Raw genomic sequence first — 10,971 nt, 5'->3', positions numbered from 1 at the left:
AGTTGTTCATCTAAAAATGTTCAAGTCCCCCGACTATTACATTTGGTTTTGGGGTTAGATATCCACCAACAAGTCAATCTTTCATGCAACAACTAGGTCCGAGATAAGCAAACATATAACTATTGGTTGCCATTTTCAGTATGTCTGCTGTTTGCTAAATATGGCTGCTACGTTGAATCCTAAATCAGGTAACATGCTCCATGTTAAATCATCTCTACTGAAACGGTCCATAAAGCTCATTAACTGAAACATACATAATTTTAAGAAAGTATCCTCGTAGTATAACATAATCAAGCAAGAATTAAGGTATAGTAAGCGTTCTATCTATTTCGAGGTGAATTTGAATACGTTCTATCTATAGATGATAATTCAGGTTTATTATTTTGATTCGTATAAATAGAACACCACCTAGAAACTCACCTTTCAAGTACACCACGCGCGAAGTAACTGCTTCAACCAAACTAAATAACTGGATTTAGGTTTGTATCAGGGTAATAAATATATTTCATGATAGAAGTTTAAGAATATCGTAAAACGGTAAAAGTGAAAGAGTAATGAAGTTAATATCCAAAAACAAAGATCCAACAATAACCCACATGACTGTAAAGCTAGACGCAATGAAGTTAATATCCACAAGATAAAAAGAGATCCTAACACTCCCGTAAAATACTTCAACCACACAGTTCTTTGCCCTCTTTTGCCTGTCTAGTTTACCTTTGGTATTTTCCTACGGAAGTAACAGAAACAACCATCATTTAATTTAACAAAGAACGACACTGTAACCATCTTCACATCATCAAAAAATAATCACCGCAGAAGATAAAGGCAGCAATAACATTCTTTTGATCGAGTTAACATTTAACTAGTTGGATATCTGGCCTTTTAGCCTAATGGCAAATTGCATATAAAATTATTCTTTGATTTCACAAGAATTAAATGTGCTCAGAGCTGCTTAAGCAATAAGAATGAAATGTATCCTTCTCGAGAAACTGAAGAAGTCAGCTTATCTGGCCTTGTATTCAATCAGTTCTATTTCCGAGAATTTAGGACCCACCTGAAAGACGATAATTAATCCACACCCTCTAGAGGGCCTCGTATTTGTTTCCATCAGCAACTTACCTAACCACACATGCACCTGTAATAGGCATTCCAACAATTAAGGGCAGGTCTTAATGTAAGAAGCAGATTCCGCTATACAACATCAGCAAAAAGCCGGGGAAAAGAAGAAAGAATACTGAACTCCATAATCATATCTGCAGAACAGTTCATGCCAAAACTCGTGTGTTCTTACAATGAGCATGTACTAAGATATTTAGCAGGGTCTTCAGTTTGTCAGGGAGAAATAGAAGATCATAGCTTTCTATTGTCGAAGTTATTCTTCTAAATTTTGAAATATCGACACTCCTGAAATCCTAACAGTATCAAGCTATTCATTTGTCGGGTTAACTAATCCACCTAACCAGTCCTTCAAGCAACAACCTATTATTATCAATGATACAAGTCGGATCCTAAATGTAGAAATATAAGAAGGGGGACCCCCTTCTCCATCGAAACAAATAAGATTGTCTATTTATGAGACAACTAAACCTAATATATCATGCATGCCCATTTCTAATGTATCCGTCTCTGGTTGGCTAAACATGGAAGCATTCTCCTTTAAAAAATATAACAACCTAAACGAGAATAGGTCGGCATTCTTTGAATCTTGGCCTCTTTCAAATGAGTAGATAAATATTATTACCCGGAGCATGTATTATCATAACGACGGTTTTCTTAATTTATATCTCAAATACTCCAACCACTACTACAAAATGTTGAAAATTTATATTGGAATATATAACATAATGAATAACTTGAAATGCTTAATGAAAAAGAACCAAGAACATAGTGTCGAATGGGTTAGGATTTAAACTTCACCTGCAAAGCTTTTCCACAACAATTTGCCGAACCATCCCTAACTTCGTCCACATTATAACATAACATAATAAAGCAAGGAGTCAAGGACATGCTTGATGAAAAAGAACCACGAAACTGTATTTATAGTATAAAAAAGTTAAAATTTCTAATTTGCCACTTCTTGTAACTCTAGATGTTAAAAGGCTTCAACAAATTTCTCATTTCAACAAAATATTCGAAACCAGTGAGTTGCTATAGGACATGCTTATAATTAGGTGCTTCCAATATTTGAATGATAATCCCACAACGTTCTTCTACGTTTATATCAATAACTTACCATAATACCATCTGGAACAAAGCAATATAGTTTAGGCCAAGCTTATGATTATGTTTCTTTTTCTTATTTGCTGGATAATTTCGGGGATCGAAAATTAAAACCGATATATAGATCTGTCAATAAAGTATATGGGGCGATTAAACAAGTATGTGGTACTAGAAGATTTAATGGTGTTGTCTGAATTCCTTCGCAAACAAATAACCAGAAAACATAATCCCAGTAGTAATCCAACATATTCCTTCCTCAATGGGAAGAACATGAGTCTCTGAGCTTGGCTTATATCTTCAGAGTTCGATTAATTATGGGTGCTTCCAACTCTAATTATTAAATATGCATCTCCGAGTCATTATGACAAAGTATTACATGATCAGCTCGGAATATATTACACATCAACGCACATTACTTGGCAACTTGCAGTTATGTAAGCATTAGCTTATTAAATTGCACAACCACAAATATCAAATTCTTGAGAAACTTTGAACGGGACTTACAGTACTAAACATTTAAAATATTAGTAGCATAGAAAAGAAGAGCAAAGTTCAATTTCTCCATACACCGTAAGTGTATAAGTATAACGACAAAAGTATACCAACTGCCATCCATTACTTATATTAGAAAAGAATCGATATTATTTGGTTCCATACCTTGACGTAAGGAGATACTTCCAAAAATATCCGGGTACATGTTATCTACTTCTTTCAATCAATTTTGTATTCGACCACATATTCGCCTACAATAGACTTTCAAATAGTTACGGGAGGTCTAATGCAAGAAGCAGATTCCTCAATACAGATACGTCGAAGAGAGAAGAAGCCAAGTAAATGAACAGAAAAGAAAAGGAAGACTGCTGAAATTCAGAATTATATTTACAGTAAGTCATGAAAGATTTTCACGTTTTTACTATGAGGTGTAAGATACCTTGCAGGGTCCCCCGTTGGTCAGCACAACTACAAGTTCACCGCTTGCTCTTCCCTAAAGTTATTCATCTAGAAATGTTCAAGTCCCGCGACTATTATTGATCCATCAAGTCAATCCTTCATGCAATAACTAGTTTTGACTTTTGAGACAACCAAACCTATAACTCTTCTTTGGTTTACTAAACATGGAAGCATTCTCATCTCAAAAATAGACCGCCAACCTAAATCAAAGAACATGGGCCCTGTTGAATCCTCTCTGTTAAAGGAGTATATAAAGATTAGTAAAAACATGCATAACTTTCAAAAAGCATCAACTTAGTAAAGCATAATCAAGTAATAACTAAGCGTCAATTTCGTAAAGCATAATCTTAGTGTCAAATGTGTAAAGATTTAATCAAGTGGAGTAGACAGTTAGGCTGTGCAAAAATGTATTCTTATGCTGATTTTGTGTCGAATTGGGGGGTATCTTTGGGTGAGCTGTACCCGAGGACCCCCCCTATTTCTTCCTTTCTGCTTGTAAATTCTTTTCCCCCTTCTTAATTCAATCAACTTTTCAAAAAAAAAAATCAAGTTAGTAAAGCATAGTCAACTTAGTTATGTACCTGAAAGATTTTTCCGCCTTAATATGCTTTACACTGGGCCAGTACTGTTGACGCTTTTGCTACCACTTCTTCCAAGAAAAGTGAACATTACCATTATCCTGTAATTCGGCGTTCAACAACTCTCATAACCACCCTAACTTTGTCCACGTTATAACATAACTATTGCAAAAGATAAACTCACCAATTAACCTGGTTTGATTGGTATATCCATCTTCGAACAAAATAACTATACGGCTTAAAGCATCCAGAACCATTTCTTGAATCTTGAGGTTGTTTTATTATTTCTATATGATGATGTGATTGTTTTATCAGATTCAATATCTCATTGACATCACTCAGCTATTAGAATACATTCAAATATAGCTTTGCAGCGCATAGGCGTCACACAGTAATGCTAAATTTAAAATATGCACCTAAAGAGGATTGCCCCGTGATCATTTATATACACGTCTGAATCTTTGGGCGTTGTTCAAAACCTGAGACTTCCGATCACATTTTCACGGGAATGTTTGAGAGCCTCAATAACATTAAAGACTTTAGAGCCTTCGAAAATGCATCTTGGAAGTATACAATGGCCTATTCAACAAAGTAGTCTTGATTCGTTTGGTTAGCCAACTCAGCATCAAAAACAAATTTTGTGGCTTTTAGCACCGGAACTAATTATTCCTTCAAATGTACCCGAAGGCATCAAGTAAGTTTTAACCCGGATCAATTAGTTAAAATGGTTCCTAAAATGTCTTGAGGAGGCAAAAAGTTAAATGGTTTTGACATTATCACGTAGCTTCCAAGACTCAAAAGCTTCATGAGCCTTCAAGCCACCAAGTGATTCCAATTTAGCAGATTTGTTGTCTCTAAATTGTTAGCTCGACTAAGGCCCTCGAATATTATATTGTCAGCAATCATATCGCTCATTTTTTGTTCAAATTCTTTCTCGCGCAAAATCAGGAATAAGAATCAGCCGCAATATATTTTCCTCTCATTGTTTTTTAAACTGTTATCTAATCAAAATCATATGTTCTATAATAAAACAAGTTATTATTTCTCTTTTGCCACTTCATGTAACTCGTGATGGTAGAAGTTATGTTTCAACAAACTCGTCGTCTAATCAAAATATTTGACACCTGTCAGCTGCTACAGAACTTGCTTCAAACAGAGTTCTTCCAATATTTGGTGTCACTAAAATGATAATTTGACCGAGATATATAACTTGTGATCGATTGCGTTTCTTTTTCCTTATTAGCAGGATAATTTGAGAGATTTAAAACCACGAAAAACATGAAGACATTTCAAGAAAGCATACAGGAAAATTAAACAAGTACCTGGTAATAAAAGAATAGTGATGCCCACACTCCTTGGCAAATAGAAAACCAGAAAGCTGAATGCCAGTAGAATTAGTGGAAAGAAAAGGAGTCCCTCGGATTAAATCCTTAGAGCTTGATTGGACGACGGTTTCTCCCAACCTTAGTTATTAAACAAGCATCTTCAAACATCACATGTATCAAGTTCTGCTACTCATTAAAACAACGAATTGCCTGATCAGTTCATAGTGAATGGCACATTAGCTGTTTAATTACAACGTGACATCATCGCATATTCATAAGCTCCAATAGAAAAAAGTCCAGGTAACTAAGTTTGTATACACCGTTAAGTGATGAACGTGACTTACACTAAAATATCATCAACAACTTGGGAAAAAAGGAGCACAACTAAATAAAGAACCTCCATACACCATAAGTGTTAAAGTACAATCACAAAAGTAACCCAACTGCCAACCGTTACTTGTATTTAGTTTCTAGTCTGTTTGACTCCATCTCAAAACCCCGTCTCTTCGTATCATACCTTGACTTGACGTATGGAGATACCCACAAAAATTACAAAAATATTGTAAATTACTACTTCAAAGGAAATAAGCATCTTCGAACATCACAGATAACCAAAAAACGTAAGCCAAATGCCAATCATTATTTGCAATAAACCAGTGCCAACCTTATTCTCGAGTAAACCCACAAATGTTAGTAATAGGTGATGTCAAATGAAACTTACACTAAATACTTTTGGATACACTGTTCGTACGATCTCGAAAAAATCCCATGTATCATCATGGTTGGATACACTGTACAGTGACATATGGAGAGACTTACACTAAATACTTTTGGAACGTTGTCAAAAACAAATATCATAAAAATAAACATCTCCTTACATCGCAGTTATAAGTGTATAACCGCAACGAAGATATACCAACTGTCAGCCATTATTTGTAATATAAGCAATACTTATACCTCTTTGTCAAACAGAAACATTTTAGGTATCAAACCGTGTTGTATGAAGTTGCTTGCAAGAATTAGAACTAGTATATATAACATTAACACCTGAAACAAAATAATTAATCAAAAGATAAGTATGCCACCATCCATCTGTTACAAAATAATTAATCATAAGATAAGTATGCCTCCATCCATCTGTTACAAAATGGAGAAGAATTCACTCATTTTGTCTCCCCAACTATCCCATGTTTACATACACCATAAATATTAACACCTGAAACAAATATGAAGCTATTACAAAATAAGACAAGTATCTTCTGACATCACAGGTATAAGTTATGACCAAATTTAAAGACCAATTGCCAACCATTCTTTGTAAACAAGCCAATGCCAACCCGAATCTCGATTGCAGAATTTTGGTGATAAAATGTGATGTCAAAAGGCACTCAAATCACGCGATTTTAAGTATTCCCCGAAAAAGAAGCTGATAAGTTTGACATGTAACTCCCTCTGCACCGTAAATGGTGTACGGACTTACACTAGACGTCTCAAATGTCATTAACGTAGGAAAAGAAAAACAGAAATAGAATAAGCATCTCCATACGCAATAGGTGTGAAAATATAGCCACAAACTTCAACTTGCCAACCATTACTTGTATCTTATTTAGAGTCAACATTCCAAATCCATCCTGAATGAACCGACATTATTTGGTATCATACCTTATCATATGGAGATACTTACAGAAATTACAAAACTATCACCAAAAATGTAAACCAACTGCCAATCATTATTTGCAATAAACCAACGCCAACCTTAATCTCGGATAGTTGGTAAGTAAACAATGTGATGCCCAAAGGAACTTACTCAAATCACAAAAGAAAAGAAAATAAATATTAAGTACGTCTCCCGCACACAATACAAAATCAGTGTCATTATCCTCACAGCCATCCCTACTATTATATCAATGATCACCAGCATTACCAATTATATTCCAAAAAAACAATCTCAGGTATCATGGTTGTAACACTGTACTGTGACTAATGCAGAGACTTACACAATATTTAAAATATCATAAAATTGAAAAAGGAGAACAAGATAAAGTAAGTATCTCGATACGCCACTAGGTATAAAAGTAAACCAACTGCCAGCCATTACTTTGATAGTCTGTCCCAACTCCTTCTCGAATGAACCCACGTAATTTGGTATGATACCTTGACATATGGAGATACTTACAAAAATTAGAAAACATTTATAAAATATTTTTAAAATAAAATAAGAATCTTTGACCATCACATGTAAACCGAATAAGCCAACTGCCAAAACTCAAGTGAAACCCACAATTGTTTGTAGAAAGTTGTGATGTCAAAAGAAAAGAGAAAAAAAATCAAAGATAAGTTTAACAAATAGGTAAGTCTCTGCATACAACACACAAAATCAGTGTCACATTCCCCGCTGCCTTCATTTATCCCAACTGTATATCAATACGTCCACAGCACTATAGATCGTATTCCCCAAAAAACCATGTATCATGGTTGTATACACTGTACGGCGACATATGCAGAGACTTACACTAAAAACTTTTGTAAACTTGTAAAAGAAAATGATAAAAGAGCAAGAATAAGATAATCATAAAATTGAAAAAGGAGAATAAGATATAGTAAGCATCTCCATACGTCGTAGGTGTAAAAGTAAACCAACTGCCAGCCATTACTTTGATACTCTGCCTCAAATCCTTCTCGAATGAACCCACATAATAGGTATGATACCTTGACGTATGGAGATACTTCCAAAAACTAGAAAACATTTATAAAATATTTTTGAATATAAAATAAGCATCTTCGAACATCACATGTAAACCGAATAAGCTAACTGCCAAACCTCAGAGAAACCCACAATTGTTTGTAGAAAGTTGTGATGTCAAAAGAAAAGAGAAAAAAATATAAGATATGTTTAACAAATATGTAAGTCTCTGCATACAACACACAAAATCAGTGCCACATTCCCCACTGCCAGCATGTATCCCAACTGTTATATCAATGTCCACAACACTATAGATCAGTGTCACATTCCCCACTGCCATCGTTTATCCCAACTGTTATATCAACGTCCACAACACTATAGATAGTATTCCCAAAAAAAAACATGTATCATGGTTGCATACACTGTACGGCAACATATGCAGGGACTTAAAACTTTTATAAACTTGTTATAATACTAAAAAATAAGTAAATATAGAAAAATGTTGTTCGTTCCCGCCTTTTCAGTTTCCGCCAACAGTTTTTTTCCTATCTCTTTGAATTTAGTTTTGGTGGGTATAAAGACACTGCCATCCATACTGTTGAATAAAGCATATTTTTGTAAAAGTTATCGTATTGAGAACTAGGAGTTCTTGAAAGATATACACTTGCTCCATCATAAGAGAAGTTCGATCCATAATATAAAGTGTCATCATTTGTTATTTGTTGTTTCGAATGTGACCTATTGCCAACCTTATTTTAGTCTGAAACAGATTTAGGGTTTATGTTTAATGCCAATGGTTTATGTTTAATGGCAATATACACCAACAAATAACCCATCTGACTATCAGGTTCAATACTGGGTCGATTTCCTCACACTGATGTACAAGATTAAGATCGTTGGATCGAGTACGAAGAAAGTGAAATCAGAGTTCCTCAAAGTCGAGTCATCTAGACTTGAAGATTGGGAATCGTTTGTTTGAACCGTAAAATTTAGGGTTTCGCGTATCATAAAATATTGCGAGCAAAAGAGTAGATCAAGTAGTAAATACCTTTAAGTGACGAATTTGTATCCCCATCCACCAAACCATGGTTGCCCATAAGCTACTCCATAAAGAAGACGAAGATGCATTGATCTCTTCCTTGATACGCCTTCAACTATAATTCTCCGTTTCCTGAGACAAATAAACATACCTAGAAATTAAACTCCTTTAAGTGATAGCAGAAAGGTTGAAGACACCATTTGACCGAAACAGATAAGCATACCTAGAATTTAATCTCGTTTGAGTGATAGCAGAAAAGTTTAAGAACACACCATTTTCACCCGCTGAGTTTTACTTGCTTAAGGGTACCAGTTCTGGTTTAAAAATTAGACTTTGAAAACGTTTCCGGTGAAAAAGGCTCCTCCCTTTCGCATGCCGACAGTTTGACGTCGTTAGGTCAAGTTCTGATTTAGGCATTGCCTCTTGCACACACATTGCCTTTAACCAAAATACAGATTGCCTTTCGCGAGATTGCCTATAACAACTTCGAGCACTGCCTTTAAAATCTCCGAAATTAATACAATCATAATAACTAAAGGTTGATGTTTTAGGGAAACAAAAAAAGTTTCCGAAAAAGACGGTGAAAAACCAAAAATATTTCACCAAACGCCCCTTACTAGTAACCGGCCAGATATAAAATTGAGAGTAGAAATAGGGGAAGAGAGAGTAGGGTTAATCATTTTCATTATTAGTTGAAGAATAATTGAATGTTTTGTTTATATCTTTCCATGCTTAAGCTATACTTGATGAAACATTCCAAATCTCAGAATCAACAAGCTCTATTTTAAAATCATCTTCTTTAAAACTTTTTTCGAGATAAAGGGAGAAAGTTGATTTTCGATTGAACTAATTGTTGATGGGTTTGATTTTTTGTCCTTGTCAAGAATCCGGGATGGGTTTGAGCAAAAGTTACATGTTGTTTAAGAAATCGGAGACTTGGGTATAAATAATGGGAGGATGATTCTTCCTCTAAAAATGAATCCAGCCATGGAATTACAATATTAGCAGAAAATTTCAGTTAGGCAAAACGTCGAACAGTTCATGTCCAAAAAATTTTCTCTTTGTTTTACACTAAAACTTCATCACTGAATATCTGCGCTGAGACTTGGAAAAGATGATAGATGAACAAAAGAAGAAGAACAACCAGATAAATCCATTGAAGAACTACCCGATGAAATTTCAGGAGAAAGGGCTTGTTTGGTACATCAACTTCATCTCAATTGCCTATTACATATATGCTAGTAGGGAAGGACAGAGAAGAGAGAGAAGAGAAGAGAGAAAAGAGAAAGAAGAAGAGTTAATGGTCGCCGGAGTTAGTGTTGGTGGTGTCGTCGAAGTTAATGGTTGCCTGAGTTATGGTGGTGGAAGGGGAAGATGGAGAAAGAAGAAAAAAGAATACAATAAAAGTGGATAGTGGTTGGAGGAAATAGAAAAAAATTGTTTCCACCCAAAACTTTGTACCCCGGATAATTTTTTTATTTCCCCAAATCACCCGCCTAACTAAAAAAACCTGTATTTTTTCTATTAATCAGAAGTTGCCACAATTTTCTAAGTAAGGCCAGCAGCGCCTTGGGGAAATCAATATAGTTTCCGGGGAAATAGGTGAAAATCCAAAAGAACATAAACCAAACACACCCTAAGCGTTGCCGGCAAAATGTCGCCGACCGGAAGTGTCTGACGACTGTCGGCGACTTCTTATCTCTTTTCTCTTACCTCTATCTTCTCTTCTCCCTTCTCTCTCTATCTCCCTTCTTTCTCTCTCTTTTTGCTCGCTCTCTTCTGTCCCTCTCTAAATCCGGCGAAGGAGAGGAACTCCTTCGTCGGATTTCTGGTTTCCAGACGAAACCAATCTGGTCTCGCCGGAATTATAGAGAGATGAGAGAGAGAGAGCTGAGAGAGAAGAGAGAGGAGAGAGAAGAGAGAGGAGAGGGAGAAGAGAGAGGAGAGAGAGAAGAGATGGAGAAGTGAGAGGCTCGCATGTCTTTGGGAGTCTCGCCGGAATTTACGATGAAGGTCGTCGGAATTCATGGTGAAAGTGGGAGAGGAAGAAAAGGGAAGAAGCTGTAAATAATAAGTGTTTGGAGGAAACACGAACTTTTTGTTTCCACCCAAAACTTATTGCCCCGGAAACTTCGCTTATTTCCCCAAAACACTGACCCTAAGTAATGATACATA

This window comes from Eschscholzia californica, unplaced genomic scaffold (genome assembly GCF_041429995.1).
Source record: "Eschscholzia californica isolate CP2 unplaced genomic scaffold, dmEscCali1.0.p SCAF_2, whole genome shotgun sequence".
In the NCBI taxonomy this organism is placed as follows: domain Eukaryota; kingdom Viridiplantae; phylum Streptophyta; class Magnoliopsida; order Ranunculales; family Papaveraceae; genus Eschscholzia; species Eschscholzia californica.
This window is presented reverse-complemented; position numbering follows the sequence as displayed.